General features: G+C 43.4%; 1 long non-coding RNA gene across 1 annotated transcript; it reads left to right on the top strand.

The window, feature by feature from the left end:
• The first annotated feature begins 2,127 nt into the window (after nucleotides 1-2,127).
• On the top strand, nucleotides 2,128-14,127 carry LOC310723818. Its single transcript, XR_014532796.1, has 3 exons — nucleotides 2,128-2,593; nucleotides 10,793-10,958; nucleotides 13,941-14,127. It is a non-coding gene; the product is annotated as an uncharacterized lncRNA (long non-coding RNA).
• The last annotated feature ends 5,541 nt before the right edge of the window (nucleotides 14,128-19,668 follow it).

The following is a 19,668-nucleotide window of genomic DNA, read 5'->3' on the forward strand; positions in this document are numbered from 1 at the left end:
CCTCCGCTCACTGCCGAACAAAATGGACAAACTAACTCTTCTCAACGGCCAACGTGAGTGATGCACTGCAAAACCTGGCAAACCAAATATCTGGCTTGGAGCAAAAACATCCGGATTCTCTTTTTATTATCCTTGGAGACTTTAACAGAGCAAAACTAACACTTGAACTTCCAAAATACAGGCAACATATTAACTGTCCGACAAATGAGAAAAACACACTGGATCATTGCTACACCGTTCTTAAGGACGCATATCGCTCTGTACCCCGGGCAGCTTTAGGGAACTCTGATCACTGCTTGGTTCATCTAATTCCAACATACAGGCAGAAACTAAAATCTGTTAAGCCTGTAGTCAAAAAAGTGAAGAGATGGACCAGTGAGGCAAAGCAGGAACTACAAGACTGCTTTGACTGCACTGATTGGAGTGTCTTTGAGGCTGGGACTGACAGCCTGGATGAGCTGACTGACACTGTGACATCCTACATCAGTTTTTGTGAAGACATGTGTGTGCCAACCAAAACCTTCTGCAAGTTTAGTAACAACAAGCCATGGTTCACAGCCAAACTGAAAAAACTTCGACATGCCAAGGAAGATGCCTACAGAGGGGAGGACAAAGCACTGTACAAGCAGGCCAGGAATCAACTGACAAAAGAGATCAGAATAGCCAAAAGATGCTACTCTGAAAAGCTGAAAAGCAGGTTTTCAGCTAACGACCCTGCATCAGTGTGGAAAGGCCTTCAAGATATCACAAACTACAGGAGACCACCCCTCCCCACTGAAGCAAACAAAGACCTGGCTGACGACCTCAACACCTTCTACTGCAGGTTTGAGAACAATATCTTCACACCTCTCATCCAACCCAGTGTCGAGAAATAATTTTAATCAACCTTATCTAGCGTATGTTATAATCAAACTAACATTAATCCAACAAAAAAACAACCTAAATCAAATATAGAACTGATTAGATACAATAGAAGTAGTTTTGATAACACCTATTTAACTATATGTTAATCAAGTCTTTATTTACACCAAGTATAAAATAGTAATAATAAGATATTTACATGTGTGAGTAGGATAGCTTCTCTGACTGAATGTTATAAGTGTGTGGAATAGATAAAGAAGGACAGAAAACGACCTTGAGGGAGTTTTAAGCATTTTTATTGGGATAGCAAGGCGGTTGGGCTGCTGCAGCTGCAGGAGACATGAAGGAGTAGCTTGGCCCAAGGACGGGTGAAGGCACAGGAGCACGTTGGTTTGGCGCAGGAGATGTAGGGGAATAATCATTGGGAGACCAGTGTGAGGGATAGGGAGAAAACGGTGGGGGACAGGAGCCTTCACTGCAGTTGTCATCATAAGCTCGATAGCGGGTAGCAGAGAGATCAGGAGAGGTCTGTGTGCCCATGTCGCGCGTAGCAGTGCTCTGCACTATGCGAGGAGGCAGATAGGGATTCGCTGGAACAGTTAGGCCAGAGAGTTGTTCAAGGAAATGAGCAAGCTCAGCAGCAAGTGAGGAGAGCTGGAACTGGCGGTATTGTCTGCGAAGAAGACCCATTGGAGATATTCCAGAACGTTTGCGTGGCGGAGCTGAGCAAAAGAGACCAACAGAGATAAGATGTTAGACAGGGTAGCATCACGGTGACTGCTCGGTGTAGGCAAAGGATAACACACATTCAAGAGAAAATTCTATATACTATGCAACAATCGGTTCAGAATGCACAATTAAAATATAACCTGGGCACTTGCAGCTATCAAATAAAATAATATAATCAAGCACATGTATACAGACAATCTAATACACTGAGATAACTCAATTCAATAAATGTAGAATAGCAAACAGCATTATAAAAAGAGTAAAGCATAACACTTACCCATTGCAGGTGCAGGAAGACAAAATAGGCCGCAAAAATGGTGTTCACACTTGGAGGACTGAAAAACAGCATATGGTTGGATCTAGAAAAATAAGGGCTTTATACTCACTTATTTTTTTTATATAAAATCAAGGAAAAGGCCGAATATAAGGGGAATTGGGAAAAAACAGGAACTCCAAATATGGTGTTGTTTGGAGGAATAAGCACCAAGGTCAAAGATAAGGGGAATTGAAAAAAGAGGGCAAGATCGGAAAATAAGGGGAATTACTCAAGGTGAAGAAATTAGAAAAAATAGAAAGATACGGTGGCTACAGAGTATAAATACAAGCGTGAAACAGACAGTACTTGTACTTCCTCACTTTGGCGTGCTCTATCATTTTTGATGTGCTGTTCATTTTGATGTGAGGTACCCATCTTCTATTGAGCTCATTGGAACGTGTATGGAATAAAGAACTTTGCTTTTACTCATCTGAGACTGAGGATCCTTCATTGGCAGTTTGTGTCTATTATATTTAAGTTTTTCTAGAGTTGGCTGAGCATTATTGGGAATCTTCTGAACAAAAGAATCCACCCTCGATGTGTCGCCTCAGAGACGGGCTCTGAGTTCCGACATATTTAATGGCGCCCAACGTGGGGCTCGAAGGTCAGCGTAAAGGTCGAAAACCTGAACAGGGGACCGAACATTCTGTGGGCTGCAGCCGCTGACAACAAGATTCAGAGAAAAAGGTAAGCAGACACCTGTTATACTCAAAGTCTGTGATTAGTAACTGTATGCCCATAGGGTTGTCGGCCCCGGGGAGGGTATAGACTGCTGACCTAGGGTCCAAGAACTATTGGGTGGAAAAAATTTAGTGTTGGATGAGAAAAAGCAAACATGAAATAAAGTTGAAAAGGTGGAGAGTCACTGCGTATAAGAGGCGCAGGGTGGGACCCACATGAAATAAAGTTGAAAAGGTGGAGAGTCACTGCGTATAAGAGGCGCAGGGTGGGACCCACGTAGAACTACGGCTAATTATTTGTACCTTAGTCTGTTAGACTTTCCATATGGTCTAATAGGTTGCAGACTATCAAGACCGAAATCGCGTAGACCCAAAGGTGAAGCCTTGGTGATTCGGGTTCAAGTCCCGGTGTGAGAAGATAACACTTCTCATATGGTCTAAAAACAGGAAAAGATACCATAGGTCTTTACTAGGGGATCCAGATTCGCAAACTGGTGTGGAAAGGGTACATTTAAAAGGTTGTGAGTTGTTAGTATAAGAATAAAAAGGCTCGGAGAGTCACCGTAATGAGTACGGGGTGGGACCCGAGGATATGAAGTGATGGCCATGGGTACATGTACGTTGTGTTAACTGCAGTGTGTAAATATTTTGTTGTCATAGTATTTGTAAAGAGTGTGTTTGTGAAAGCCGGATTGAAGAGTGTATTTCTATGAATGCTTGTGTGCTGTCTGTAGATGAAATTGTGATTATACTTGTATTATTGTCATATCTGTATTATTAATAAAATAGTATGATATATACGCGCACGCGTTAAAGTACAGGAGAGCTGCGCGTGGACGAGAGACGGAGCAGAGAAGGAGGGGGCGCGGGCACGCGCATACAGACACGGAGCGCACGAGGGAGGGTGCGCATGCGCATAGGCGCACGGAGCATAGTACACACACACACAAACACACGCAGCGCGATTGAATAAAGAATAAATAAATAAATAAATAAATAAACAAGTAAATAAAATAAAGGGAATATAGCAAAATAAATGCGTGAACTTGATGGACATAGAGATAGAAACGAACGGACTTAGAACCCATTTTTGGGACGAAAGGACATACAAAGATAGAAACGGTATAGAGAGGAGACAGACAGAGAAGCAGATACAAGACAAATTGTGGGCTATTACACGTTTACATGGTATAGAGGTATTACACCAGATATTTCCAGAGGAAAACTGGTATGAAAAAATAAGAAGCATCTGGAAACCCCAACTGTTAAGCCCAGTATTGCGCACCCTAGTGGAAGCCCCTACACCTAGTAAAGCAGTGATACACCTGTTTGATTTCATAGCAGACCCAAACAGTGAAGACGAAGAACCATTGATAGAATTAAATGCAGAAGTACCTGAACAATCTAATTATTGCTCGGGACTGACAGCAACTGTTGTAGTAGAGCCTAAAGAGGTAGTGTGGGAAAGAGGTGCAGCCACCTCAATTCTAGTTGATAAAATCAATTCGTTAAGTGGACAAAGCCGGAAAAATCCAACACGACCTTGTAAAACAGTAAGACGGATAAACGTCTATCTAAAGTGGTCTGCTCAAAATAGAAACCCAGGCCACCGTAGAGAAGCACACAGAGCGAGACAAGGGTGCATCATGAGTACGGAGGAATCCCCAATCACACCTGTGGATGTGATAATTATAAGGCATAAAGGGGCTGAAAAGGAGATCAAAAAATACATGAAAAAATGGAAAGACCTGACAACTGGGGATTTGCAATGGCCAGAAGAGGGAACATTTAATAAAGAAAAGTGTGATGTAATGAAGACCAGAATAAGAAATTGGGGAGAAATAAAGAAAGAAAAGAAGGAAAAGACAAAACGGAAATTAGACATCATTGAGTGGTTTGAGCATGAGGGGGAAATGCTAAAAGTACACAAGGAAAAGACAGAGAAAGGAACAGGAAGTAAAGAGGGAAAAGGGTCAGAAAAGGCCTCAGCCCCACCATTGGAGGAGTGTGAGGAACAGAAAAAACCACCTCCATATGCTGAAGCAAAGAAGCATGAGGTGATTAGCTTCTACCCAGTACTAAAGAAAGAGTATCATGACATACAACTAGACATAACAGGAGGACGGATTAAAGGGAGGATGGAACTTCCAGCTCCAGACAACAAGATAAACAAGGAAAGAGCAAGACAAACAAATAGAGTGTTATTTCAGACTCCTGATGAAGAGGAGGGGAATGATGAAGAAAACGGCAACGAAGGGAGATATGACTATGAACACGATTATGATCTAGATATTCCACCTGAAGAATGGGAGAGAGAGCGAGAGGAATTGGAACCGCCTGAGTATGACCAGAATCAAAGACATTGCCAGAAAAAGCAGCCACTAAGACATACAAGGGGTGAAAGCACCCCTAAAGTACAAGAAAGACTAAGCAAAGCCACCTCTCTTTCAGACCTCAGAAACAAAAAAGAAAGCAAAGAAAATTCAAACTCAGGAGAAGAATGCAAGGAAGAAGAAGAGTTTATTATTCTGAACCCAGAAAGAGGGAAAAAAGTGCATGTTCACGGAATATTGGAAATGACGCCAAGAATGCCACAGAAAAGTGATCCACTGCACACAGAGGTAAAAACTCTGCAGGAAGAAATGACATTTCATGAAAAAGAAAATGCAGCAAACAGACAAGAACTGGCAGACACCCAAAAGAGGATGGAAAAAATGGAAGAAATCCTAAAAGACACTCAAAGGGAAATGAGCCAGACAAAGGAGATTATAACGAAAGTGACAGGTGAAAATCATCAATTAAAGGTGAAGCTATACCGACACGAAAATGCCCAACTCGAGGAAGAAATACAGAGAGCAGAACAGAAAAGCTCAGAAAAAATGGACCAGTGCCAACAATATCTTGATGAGCTACAACTTCAACTATCAATGAATCAGCCAGAAACCAACGTCAAGGCCGGAAGAAAGGAAAGTCAGAAGAAAATAAGAGAAACAACAACGAACTTTCCACAAGAACACAGAATGACAAGGTCACAAGTACAAAGAAAGAATCATGATGATGAAGAGGAAAGCATGGAAGAAGAAGAAAGGATAAGTACTAAATACCGAAAATCCTTGCAGATGCCAGTCATTATAAAAGGCACAGACTCAGTATACACACCATGGTCATTTATGGATCTTACGGGACTAATAAGCAGACTGCCTAACATATGTGAAGGAGCACAAAGATGGATAACACGCTTTGAAGAACAGACTATGGGACAAATGCTGGCTATGGGAGATATCAAGGCAATTTTGACACAGTCATTGGGAAAAGCTAAAATGATAGAAATATTGGATCAGGCACACCTAGGAGAAGTGGGGAAGGATCAAAAGTATGATCGTTGGACATTTGGAGTGAAAAGAAATGACGTATGGAATGCACTTCGCTCCGCATACCCAACTCAATCTGATTTAACCAAGGTAGAAAACCTAAAAATGGACGAAAAAGAGGGGGCTGTTGCCTTTATTCTTAAATTACAGAAAGCATGGGCCGAAGAGATGGGGTCAGCATGGGATGAGACAACGGCTAACATCACATTGTTCAAAATAATGTTAAAAAGGGCACTTCCAAGTGAAGTACAAGAAACACTTGAGTCAGTTGTGGGACTTAATGCCTTGCCCTGGGCAGCTTTCCAGGCAAATGTCACACATGCTGTGGAAATGTATAGGAAAAAGAAAGAAGCAAATAAACAGGCAGCAGAAGATTTAATAACATTGCTGCACAAAGCACAGCTTGGAGAGATAACTCGGAGCAAACAAGAAAATCAAGAAAAACGCAAAGAAGAGAAAAGTTCAGCTAAACAAGCAGCAGTCATGATGGTACCAACGAATACACAGAAGGATTCAGCTGGTCAAAACATACCAGATCAGGGAAATCAGCAACTAATGCCCGTGGGACAACCAATGATGGCCTATCCAACATATCAACAATATCCACCACAAAACAGAGGGTGGGGGCAAGGAAGAGGCAGAGGAAGAGGAGGAATGTTTCAACCAAGACCAAGGAATTATCAACCACCGAGAGGAGGAAGATGCTGGAACTGCCAAGATCCCAACCACATGATGAGAGACTGCCCATATCCAATAAGACAACAGCAAGGTAACCAACAACAAAATCAAAGTTGGCAAGACCCCGGAAATTGGGCAGGACCATGGATGGGCCAGAGTCAGCAGAATCAACAGACTCAAGCAAACTTTAGAGGCGGCCCTCCGGGGCCACCTCAAGGTAACATGTGAAGATGCCCAGAGAAGCCAGAGGGGGAGCTGGTACAGTGCCCCACCTCACTGTACCCTGCACAAGAACCAACCATAATGGTGGATGTAAGTAACCAGCTCCAAGCATCGTTTTTGATTGACACAGGAGCAACATTCACAAGCATTGGAAAAGAAGGCTCTAAGCTCCCCCTCTCACGCAAAGCAGTAAAGACAGTAGGCTTCTCGGGTAAAACTCAAACTTTGCATTTTACAGAGCCACAAGACATAACAGTAGAAGGAATCACAATACAAGCACCATTGTTGTATTCCCCTGATACCCCAGCAAATCTATTAGGCAGAGATGTATTATGCAAGCTAGGAGCAAAAATCTTCTGTGGACCTACAGGAGTGTGGGTCGAACTTCCCGAATGCCTAGCTCAACAGTATGTGATGGTGGAAAGAAAAATAGAACAACAGACACTGGATAAAGTCTATTGGCTGGAACTCGATGTGACATCCTCAGAAATTTACAAGCTGTATGACCACTGGAAAACATGGTTCACGAACATGCGTCCAGAATGTGTGGAAACCAGGAAACCATGGCATTGCACAATGAGGTATGATGAGGGGGGACAAGATGAAGAATACGAGACTTTGTGGGGAGAACATGTAGAAGGAAACCAGTATAGTCTCAAAGCAGAAAACGTGATCATTGGTCCCCAAGGAATAGCTGCAACAGTACAGCTACCAGACCACATTGCACAGTGGTATTCAGTCGAGAATTCTGTTCCACATGTCTCCCTAATGATCAGGCAAAATTTTAAATCAAAAGACTTAGGGCCAATGGTCAGAGAAGCAAGTCAGAAAACTGAATGGATACCAATAGGAGAAAATATGAGCGTGTCATTGGACAGGAAATATCTCAAAATAAAACTAACAGCTGAAGACAGTGTGGTAGCTCACACCGTTTTGATCAACAGACAGGTGCAGGTGAGAACGCAAGTAGGACAAATTGGACAATGGCAGCAGAAGGTAGAACAGACTGGACTAGAAAGAGAACAGGTACTGAAACAGATTCCGGAAAAGTTATGGACTAAACATCAGACAGATGTAGGGTTAGTTAAGTCATCAGGGTTGGCGAAAATTCAATTAAAACCCAGTGTGCAGTTACCTTACCAGAAACAGTACCCATTGTCGCAACAAGCGATAGAGGGGATAAGACCAACCATCGAGGGATTAGTTGAAGCAGGAGTCTTAATTCCAACAAACAGCCCTTGCAACACACCCATTTTTCCGGTCAGAAAACCTAATTCAGACAAATGGAGATTGGTCCATGATTTAAGACCAGTAAATCGTTTGGTGGTAGCAGAAAATCCTGTAGTACCTGATCCACACACTTTGTTAACAAACATCCCCGAAGGGACTAAATGGTACACTGTGATTGATTTATGCTCAGCATTTTTTAGTGTACCCTTGCACCCTGAGTCTCAGTTCCTGTTTGCATTTACATATGGGGAAAACAATACACCTACACGCGTCTGCCACAAGGGTATTGTGAAAGTCCGTCAATTTTTAACCAGGTGTTAGCACGAGATCTGGCAGATCTAGACATTCAAAGCAGTTTACTCCAATATGTGGACGACCTACTAATTTGTAGTCAAACTAAAGAACAGTGCATGAAGGACTCGTTAAAGGTCCTGGAAACCCTAGCTCATAATGGACACAAGGTCAGTAAGGAAAAATTGCAATTCTGCCAACAAAAGGTAGAATATTTGGGTAGAGTGCTCGAAGGCACTACACGCAAAATCTCACCCTCACATGTAGAAACAATTCAGAAAACACCACAACCTCAAACAGTACAACAGATGTTGTCATTCTTGGGTTTAGCTGGTTTTAGTAGACCGTGGATTTGTGATTTTGCATTAAAAACACAACCTCTCAGAGACATGATGAAAGCAGCTGATCAGACAAAATCTAGCGCACGACTGGTCTGGACAGAAGAAGGCAAAAAGGCCTTTGAAATAATCAAAAGTGATCTAAAATCTGCCCCAGCACTAGCCTGTCCAGACTACACAAAACCATTTCACCTCTATGTCTCAGAAAGGCGAGGTTTTGCGTCAGCCATTTTAGCACAACAGCAACAGAGTATGGGGAAGAAGCCAATTGCATACTATAGCACAGCTCTTGACAATGTGGAAAAAGGCATGCCACCCTGTTACAGAGGATTGGCAGCCGCAGCGTTTGCCTATCAGAAAGCATCAACAATCACGATGGGTCATCCAGTGACCCTGTACACTTCTCATGCATTACATGCTCTGCTGACAAGTCAAAAGTTTGTAATCACAAATGCACGAAGAACAGGGTATGACGTAATTCTGTCTGCACCGGAACTGACAATTGAGAGATGCCTCACAAATAATCCAGCTGATCGAGTAGTCTTGACAGATGAGGGAATTCCCCATGAATGCACTACAGAGGCAGAGAAATTTCTAAAAGCCAGAGATGACCTAGAGAACCAACCATTGCAAGATGCCCAAATTGTCATGTTTGTGGATGGTTCATGCTATCGCTCAAATGATGGCAATAAAGCAGGATATGCCGTGGTCATGCACAATGAGGAAGATGACTCGTTTCGAGTACTAGCTAGTGTAAGTGTGCCACAACATTGCTCTGCCCAATTGGCAGAAATAAAAGCTTTAGCAGCAGCATGTAGACTAGGAGCAGGGGGAAAGTGTACTATTTACACTGATTCAGCCTATGCACATGGGGTATGTCACACATTTGGACCCATCTGGGAACAAAGAGGTTTCCAGAGAGCTGATGGATCATCCATTTTGCATGGTCCCGCAATTTCTGATTTGCTCAAAGCAATGATGCTTCCAAAAGCATTAGCCATCGTGAAATGTAAAGCCCACAAATCTGATGGGGAGATGATTAGTAGAGGTAATGCAGCAGCAGATGAGGCAGCTAAAAAAGCAGCGGTAGGCGAAGACTGTGTGAAAGTGATGATGCAGGAAGGAGAGCATGAGGAAGTAAGAGGGCAGGTAACAGAAGAAGATCTTGGAGAGTATCAGGATTTAGCAAGTGGGGAAGAGAAAGAAAAGTGGAAGAAACGGGGTGCAGTACAAGACCCCAACACAGGGTTATGGAGAAGTGTTGATGGAGTGTGGGTGGCACCGCTAGCTCTTCTACCAAGGCTCATTGCTGATTCACATGGGGTAGATCACTGTAATCGTAGGGAGACAATAGACACAATCCGAAGGAATTGGTGGTCGCCATATCTGGCCAGTATGGTGGACAAATTCCTGAGGTCCTGTGAGCTATGTGCAGCACGTAATGTCAGAAAACATTTCACAGCACCAATCAGTCACATTCCTGAACCAAGGGGACCGTTTCGACATTTGATGATGGACTTTGTGGACATGGCAGACAGGAAGGAAGGGAAAAGATATATCTTGGTAGTAATAGATCGTTTTAGTAGATGGGTAGAAGCAACAGCTACTGCCAAGAATGACGCAAAGACTGTGGCTAAGTTTCTGATCAGGGAAGTAATTCCAAGGTTCGGGATACCTGATAAGTTGAGCTCTGACAATGGACCACATTTTGTGAATAATGTGATCAAGGCATTTTCAGAAGCTTTGTGTATCAAGCAAAGAATGGGGTGTGTTTACCATCCACAATCACAGGGAATGGTTGAACGAGCAAATGGGGTGTTGAAGGAGAAAATAGCAAAAATTTGTGCTAGCACAGATTTGAATTGGGTGCAGGCTCTTCCACTGGCATTGATGAAAATGCGCTCTCAAACAAATCGCAATACACACCTGACACCACATGAGCTGCTGACTGGAAGACCCATGCCAGTCGCTTTTACACAAGGACCTTACACAGGCTCCTCACTTGACCAACTTGAAGCAGACATGTCTAGTTATTGCAAACATCTGACGCAAATACACAGAACTTTATATTCACAGGTCTGTGAAGCCACACACGGAGCACATGTTGATGAGCCACTGCAGCAGGTGCAACCAGGTGATTACGTGTACATCAAAGTGTTCAAAAGAAAACACTGGAGTGAGCCACGACGTGAAGGCCCATTCAAGGTGGTATTAGCGACTCCTACCGCAGTCAAGGTCGAAGGTAAGGAACACTGGTATCACCTTAACCATTGTTGCAGAGCTGCAGTGAAAGGACCAAAGTGGAGGAAATCTCAGGCTGAGTTGGCACACTGTGCCCACTCTGACGACTCAGAAAGCGACGACGACAGCGCTGGCCCAGCTCAAGACAGAGGGCCAGCATACAGAACGCGTGCCAAAACCAAACAGCCACGACCAGTTGAAGGGGAACCGAAGGCAGGGTGCTCATATCAGGTTGATTCACAACCACAGCACGAGACAATAGATTCTGACAAGCTGGAAGAGACTGTTCATAGACTACTAGACAGTGACGAAAACACTCTCATTCCACCTGAACAGTTTGGCACCCTTAATCTACAAGATCTAGTAGACCTAGATATCAATCTACCTGTGGAACCATGATGGAGAGTTCCCCAAAACCCAAACAGACTCACCCCACCAAAAGAGACTGGGCGGTACTTGTCATGGCTTTAGTTGTATGGTTCATTTGCACTTACATTTCCCTTAACCGATATCTACATCATCCAGCAGATGTATCAGTCCCTTTGTCTAACATTTCTCTAAATAACTGCTCTCAGCCCGCAGCATGCCCAGAAAGTCGCAACATGTCCACACACAGATACAAGAGATCTAAACCTCTATGGTCCCTAGATCACCACGCTAAAACCAGTCTCACTTCAGCAGAAACTGCTAGAGTTTCTGTATATTTGGCAAGAAACGTGCTTGCAGACCAATTCCGGTGTGCACTGGGTGTTTTGAATAACACCAAGGTCCTACCATTCTTTCCTGCAACTGCACAACATATATTTGTAACATATACTATATCCCTAGCTCATCCTCGTAACTCAACAGAAACAACAGACACTCCCGAATACGAGATGAGACTTGAGGCTCGAATGACCGACACAGATAAAGGAACAGACATTATAGTGGTCACAGGAGTACCTCTCAGAGTTGTCTCTCGTATGGCAGGCTCCCGCAGTTGTGCTGCTATCACGCTTTTATGGTTCTACGGTTTTCCCCAAGTAGGTCTCCCACATGGCACGTTCGAAAGAACTTCAGTAGAGTCTCTAGTGTATGGGACTGATCTATATAAGATTTTTGTATATGTCCCTAACTGGCAAGAAGGGATGAACCTACCTAGAATACAACTCAGTTTTAGATACAAGAACCCCATCTATCCCTCCAATTCAAAAGCCCCAACTTGTGTTAGATGCACTGAAAGGATCAACGTAACATCAGTAAAGCAATATGCAGAAACTACAAATATTCAGCCAAACCTTAACCTGTACAGACAATGGCTGGAAGAGTCAGGACGTGCAGCAGTGCCTAACTCTACATGTATTGTATGCGACAGAAGATCTCGTCGCCCACCTCGTGTTATGCCAACAGTAGGGTTAGAGGCATGCGACAAAGAACCCTATGATACCACTCATCTCTGTCCAGCAATATGTTTATTGGGTTCAGCCGCTGAAAATTATGGAGCCACATGGATGCGCTCCCGTAGTGCTTCATGCGAATATCAGCCCCTAGCCACACTCAGTAATGATGACTTGCGGGTGATTGTGCACCCAGAACAAACTTTCCCATTGTGCCTTCGCGCAAAAGGAGTAATTACTGTAGGTTCATTACCTGACAAGGCATGTGTACAACAGATTGACGCAACGTTCCACATACTTAACTTAAGACAGTCTTGTAATTCCTCCACACAAAAATGTGACATTAATGCACGTAGACAGTTTCATGTCCCGAACTTGAGGATGGGCACACTGCCCTTAGCGGACATATTTTGGTTCTGCGGAGGAAGTGAAGTGCTGCAGGTTCTACCTAGCCTGTGGCATGGTCTTTGCGCTCCAGTAGTTCTAGAAGGACGTCTCATTGTTATGGCGGTAAATGAGACCCGCTTAAATGACCTGTTTAGGTCAAGACGACGTCGGGATGCTCCTCAGGGTAACATTGCACAGACCATTTTATCTAGTATCGTGAACGACTATAGGGATAAATATCTCACGATCACTAATAAATCTAGGTTACCCTCATGGGGCCCGGATCCTGACATCTATATAAGTTGGAAGGGCACACCAGTAGGTGTTCCAGCTGAATTTGCCGCTCTAGACAAGGGTGCCTCCAAGGCATTGACAATGTTTCTCCCTTGGATCCAGATAGATCGCAATATGGCCTGGATAAATTATATTTGGTACAACCAACAACGTTTTATCAATCACACAATTGAAGCCTTGAAACTGATATCGGAACAACTTCATGCCACTACACTAATGGCTGTGCAGAATAGGTTCGCGATTGACAAAATGCTTGGCCCAGACCAAGGTGTATGCCATCTTATTGGGGAGGACTGTTGCGCGGTTATTCCTCTCCACACTGGCTCTGCAGGTCCGCTACACGCTCTACTGGACCGTATGGTGAAAGCTCGTGATGAGATGGTCTCCAATAATGCGAAGGAATCTGCTCTGTCCAGCTGGCTAAGTTGGCTTTTTTCTTCGAGCTGGTTGGCGGGACTGGTGCGCATTGGAACTACACTTGCCATTATTCTTGCAGCCGTGGCATGTTTTGTTTGCTGTGGAATTCCTTGTCTTCGTGCTCTTATCAGCAAGACTGTGCACTCACTGTTCGGACAATATGTACAGTTCCCAATGTCTGCTGTCACAGAACAGGAATTTCCTGTAGATCACATCTATGCTGCCATGGACCATGATGTTTATGTGGACATGAATGCAAGGCTTTTTGCCCTGTGCGAAGGACACAAATAACTTTTCCCAGACATATCCTTTTTACTATGTATATATATATATATATCTAACTAACCATCTATTTATCCGTGTTTGATTACTGCTCTCGATAATAATGACATGCTCACTGAGTCTTCCTTCTATATTTCCACTTTTAGGAAAACTGCTTCGGATGCTTGCTGTCTTAATTCTGTTGTATGAACCATGTTGTTGTTGTGAGTTCTCCATGTTGTGTGCAGGAACATGGCCGCTGGTGAACCCAGGTGGCTACAGCCGAATCTGCGGCTGTTTCCTGGTGTGTGCGCATTCACTGACACGTGTTATGAGGGATATCGCTTCGCCTTCGACACATTCAGGGGTCCCTGTGAAGCGTGTGATGCCCTCGCCTTTGACCGTCAGACACATTGCTTGTGGTGCCAGGGCTGTGACGACTGTCCATTGGGAGACCGGTGCTATGATGGACCCCGTGATTGGTTCGGTTTTCCTCCACAAAGAGATGATTTTGTTTGGGAAACAGATGAGGACCAGCGTAGACCAGTGACCGCCATTATACGCCACGCTAACATGTTTTCTCCGGAGGGAATGTGGTTAGACTCCATTCAGAACTCTGTTTATGATCTTCCTGGTGGACTCCAGCTGGTCACTCGTGTATTCACTATGCGTCGTGCTATCTCCCTGGCCGAATCATTTGGAGCTCTTTCCTTCTCAACAAGAGCTCGTAACACCCATAGTTTCCTGCTCACGACCTTCGTCATGCAACGCACTACTGTGACATTCTACACCCTTACCTTAGGAGGCTATGTTCTGTGGACAACGGAACCAGCCAAACATCGGAACTGGCACTGTCGCCCTATCCTGGTTCGCAGATGCCGCATGCGTGCTATAGACTCAGAAATAATCTCAATGCAGGGAAGACGTTCCCGCTTAAAATGGTACTACGCTGTGTGGTTCGCGATACAGACTGGTCGCCGTATAACTGCTCCCTTACCACATTGGATAAAGCGGTTGTCACCTGTCCCATAGCTCTTCCACATTTATGCGGACTATATTGTTTCATTTTCATTTTAGTTCTATTTCACATGTCTCATATTTAAAGCTGCATGTACAATCACGACTGAGGATGACCTTGGTGATGATTCTTCCACTGTCGCGCCACTGGCGGGCAGAGTGGGAATTTTCCCTGGCACTTGACTGTCTACAGGGTTTTTCGCCCACTCCTAGTTGATCACTGTTGTGATTAGGCACGGCCCTTGCATTTAGAGGGTGGGAGTAATGTCGATCTATTGTTTGTTCATTTATCTTTCCTGTCTTTGCGTTTGCGATCGCTTATCTTTGTTTATTCTTTTCCTTTGCGTTTATTTACATTTATTATTTTCGCTTACCTTTGCGTTTATTTACGTTTATTGTTTGTTCATTTATCTTTCCTGTCTTTGCGTTTGCGATCGCTTATCTTTGTTTATTATTTTCCTTTGCGTTTATTTACGTTTATTATTTTCGCTTATTTTTCCAATTTTAAGTAGCTTGATTTTTGTTCTCCTTATTACACGATTCTACGTCTGTTGTATTTACTTTTGATTACCGTGGATATTAAGCCTTAATGGACTTTTCCAACACATTCACGTGGATATAAACACACGAGTACCTGGTAAAGTGCTAGTAACCTCTTCCAGGGCTCCAACAAGACCCCCTGCGATACGTAAAGTATCTGGGTCAGAAGAAAACAACATGTGCCAAAGAACACAAAAGACTATTTACTTTGGTTTTACTATTGCATTACATGATATGTATGAGTGGTAACAGGTTATCACGGAAGTAAAGCGGAATGTGAGACTATGAAGTCTCAGAGGGGGGAGTAATGTCGAGAAATAATTTTAATCAACCTTATCTAGCGTATGTTATAATCAAACTAACATTAATCCAACAAAAAAACAACCTAAATCAAATATAGAACTGATTAGATACAATAGAAGTAGTTTTGATAACACCTATTTAACTATATGTTAATCAAGTCTTTATTTACACCAAGTATAAAATAGTAATAATAAGATATTTACATGTGTGAGTAGGATAGCTTCTCTGACTGAATGTTATAAGTGTGTGGAATAGATAAAGAAGGACAGAAAACGACCTTGAGGGAGTTTTAAGCATTTTTATTGGGATAGCAAGGCGGTTGGGCTGCTGCAGCTGCAGGAGACATGAAGGAGTAGCTTGGCCCAAGGACGGGTGAAGGCACAGGAGCACGTTGGTTTGGCGCAGGAGATGTAGGGGAATAATCATTGGGAGACCAGTGTGAGGGATAGGGAGAAAACGGTGGGGGACAGGAGCCTTCACTGCAGTTGTCATCATAAGCTCGATAGCGGGTAGCAGAGAGATCAGGAGAGGTCTGTGTGCCCATGTCGCGCGTAGCAGTGCTCTGCACTATGCGAGGAGGCAGATAGGGATTCGCTGGAACAGTTAGGCCAGAGAGTTGTTCAAGGAAATGAGCAAGCTCAGCAGCAAGTGAGGAGAGCTGGAACTGGCGGTATTGTCTGCGAAGAAGACCCATTGGAGATATTCCAGAACGTTTGCGTGGCGGAGCTGAGCAAAAGAGACCAACAGAGATAAGATGTTAGACAGGGTAGCATCACGGTGACTGCTCGGTGTAGGCAAAGGATAACACACATTCAAGAGAAAATTCTATATACTATGCAACAATCGGTTCAGAATGCACAATTAAAATATAACCTGGGCACTTGCAGCTATCAAATAAAATAATATAATCAAGCACATGTATACAGACAATCTAATACACTGAGATAACTCAATTCAATAAATGTAGAATAGCAAACAGCATTATAAAAAGAGTAAAGCATAACACTTACCCATTGCAGGTGCAGGAAGACAAAATAGGCCGCAAAAATGGTGTTCACACTTGGAGGACTGAAAAACAGCATATGGTTGGATCTAGAAAAATAAGGGCTTTATACTCACTTATTTTTTTTATATAAAATCAAGGAAAAGGCCGAATATAAGGGGAATTGGGAAAAAACAGGAACTCCAAATATGGTGTTGTTTGGAGGAATAAGCACCAAGGTCAAAGATAAGGGGAATTGAAAAAAGAGGGCAAGATCGGAAAATAAGGGGAATTACTCAAGGTGAAGAAATTAGAAAAAATAGAAAGATACGGTGGCTACAGAGTATAAATACAAGCGTGAAACAGACAGTACTTGTACTTCCTCACTTTGGCGTGCTCTATCATTTTTGATGTGCTGTTCATTTTGATGTGAGGTACCCATCTTCTATTGAGCTCATTGGAACGTGTATGGAATAAAGAACTTTGCTTTTACTCATCTGAGACTGAGGATCCTTCATTGGCAGTTTGTGTCTATTATATTTAAGTTTTTCTAGAGTTGGCTGAGCATTATTGGGAATCTTCTGAACAAAAGAATCCACCCTCGATGTGTCGCCTCAGAGACGGGCTCTGAGTTCCGACACCAGCCCAATGTCTGCCACCATCCCACCTCTGGGAACCCCTCTTACAACTCCTCCCAGCACTCAAGTTGCGCTCACGATTTGTGAAGAGGATGTGTATCGGCTCTTTCAGAGACAGAAGACAAGGAAAGCCCCCGGCCCAGACGGTGTCTCCCCCTCCTGTCTCAAAGCATGTGCTGACCAACTAGCTCCCATCTTCACCTCTATCTTCAACAGATCACTGGAGCTGTGTGAGGTCCCCTCCTGCTTTAAACTTTCCACAATCATCCCGGTCCCCAAGAAACCCTCCATTACTGGACTGAATGACTACAGGCCTGTCGCTCTGATATCTGTCGTCATGAAGACCTTTGAAAAGCTGGTATTGGCCCATCTAAAGAAGGTGACAGAACAGCTGCTGGATCCCCTACAGTTTGCATACCGAGCAAACAGATCGGTGGATGACGCAGTCAACATGGGGCTAAACTACATTCTACAACACCTTGACTGCCCAGGAACATATGCCCGGATTCTGTTTGTTGACTTTAGTTTGGCTTTTAATACAATAATTCCAGGTATTCTCCAGTCCAAACTCCTAAACCTCACTATACACCCTGTCACCTGTCAATGGATCACCAGCTTCCTGACAGGCAGGAAACAACAGGTGAGACTGGGAGATGTTACCTCCAGTATTCGGACAGTCAGCACTGGTGCTCCTCAGGGATGTGTCCTTTCCCCACTGCTATTCTCCCTTTATACAAATGACTGCATATCAAGTGACCCAACTGTCAAACTCCTGAAATTTGCAGATGACACCACGCTCATCGGACTCATCCAAGATGGTGACGAGTCTGCATATGAGCAGGAGGTGAAGCAGTTGGTGTTATGGTGCAGTCAGAACAACCTTGAGCTAAACACACTCAAAACTGTGGAGATGATAGTGGACTTTAGGAAACACCCTTCAACACCACTTCCCCTCACAATATCCAACATCCCTGTGTCATCTGTGGAGAACTTCAAGTTTCTGGGCACTACCATTTCCCAGGACCTGAAATGGGAATGCAACATAAACTCGATTCTTCAAAAGGCCCAGCGGAGGATGTACTTTCTACACCAGTTAAGGAAGTACAGTCTGCCACAGGAGCTGTTGATGCAGTTCTGCAGTCATTGAATCTGTCCTGTGCTCATCAATCACCATCTGGTTTGGAGCAGCAACAAAACAGGACAGAAACAGACTGCAGAAAACTGTTAAAACAGCAGAAGAAAATCATTGGTGTTCCTCTGCCCACTCTCCAGGACTTGTACCAAACAAAAACCAGAAACCGGGCAGAAAAAATCATTAATGACCCTTTACACCCTGGTCACAACATCTCCCAGCTCCTCCCTTCTGGCAGGCGCTACAGAACTTTGCTCACTAAAACTGCCAGACACAGGAACAGTTTCTTTCCCCAAGCAATCACCCTCACTAACAACTGACCATAATTATATTCCCTGCTCATATCTATAAGTACTGCACAGAACTGTCAGTCATCACATTATCTGTATATGTTGCACACACTATGGCTGCTATTTACTGTACAAAGTTTTATAGTAAACTCTCTATCATACCTGACACACAATACTGTCATTTGCACTACCCTGCACTCTCACACTTTATGTACATTACTGATCTGTATCCCTATTTAATAACCACACTGTCTATACTGTCTCACAATGTCTGTATTGTCTTGTATTGTCTTGTATAGTCTGTTCTTGTCTTGTCTTGTCTGTTTTGTCTTGTATAGGTTTAATTTATGTCTGTACTTTTGAGAGTCACTAACAGCTGGAACCAAATTCCTTGTGTGTGTCAACACACTTGGCTAATAAACCTGATTCTGATTCTGATTCTGGTAACGATTGGACAGGTAGGATTTAAACCAGCTTAATGCCTGTCCCTAAATACCGATGTAATTCTGTAAGCGATCGAGGAGAAGATCATGATCTATAGTGTCGAACGCAGCACTAAGATCTAGTAAAACTAATAGGGAGATGTAGCCTTGGTCTGAAGCTAAAAACAGGTCATTAGTGATTTTAACTAGAGCAGTTTCTGTGCTATGATGGGGCCTAAAACCTGACTGAAACTCTTCAAAGATATTGTTCTCCTGCAAGTGGTTACATAACTGGGCAGCGACAATCTTTTCTAAAATCTTAGACATAAATGGGAGATTTGAAATTGGTCTGTAATTCGATAGCGTGTTTGGATCCAGATTAGGTTTTTTAATGAGGGGCTTAATAACTGCTAACTTGAGGGATTTAGGGACATGACCTAACGATAGTGAGGAGTTAATAATATTGAGAAGAGGCTCACCAGCTGTATATAACACTTCCTTCAGTAGTTTAGTGGGAATTGGATCTAACTGACATGTTGTTGATTTAGCTTTCATAATAGCATCATACAGCTCTTCCTGTCCTACACATGTAAAACAGTGTAGTTGTGGTGTTGTAGGTACGATTGTGTCGGGAGATGCTGTCAGAGGTTAA

This window comes from Silurus aristotelis (assembly GCF_946808225.1).
Source record: "Silurus aristotelis genome assembly, chromosome: 3".
Classification (NCBI taxonomy): Eukaryota; Metazoa; Chordata; class Actinopteri; order Siluriformes; family Siluridae; genus Silurus; species Silurus aristotelis.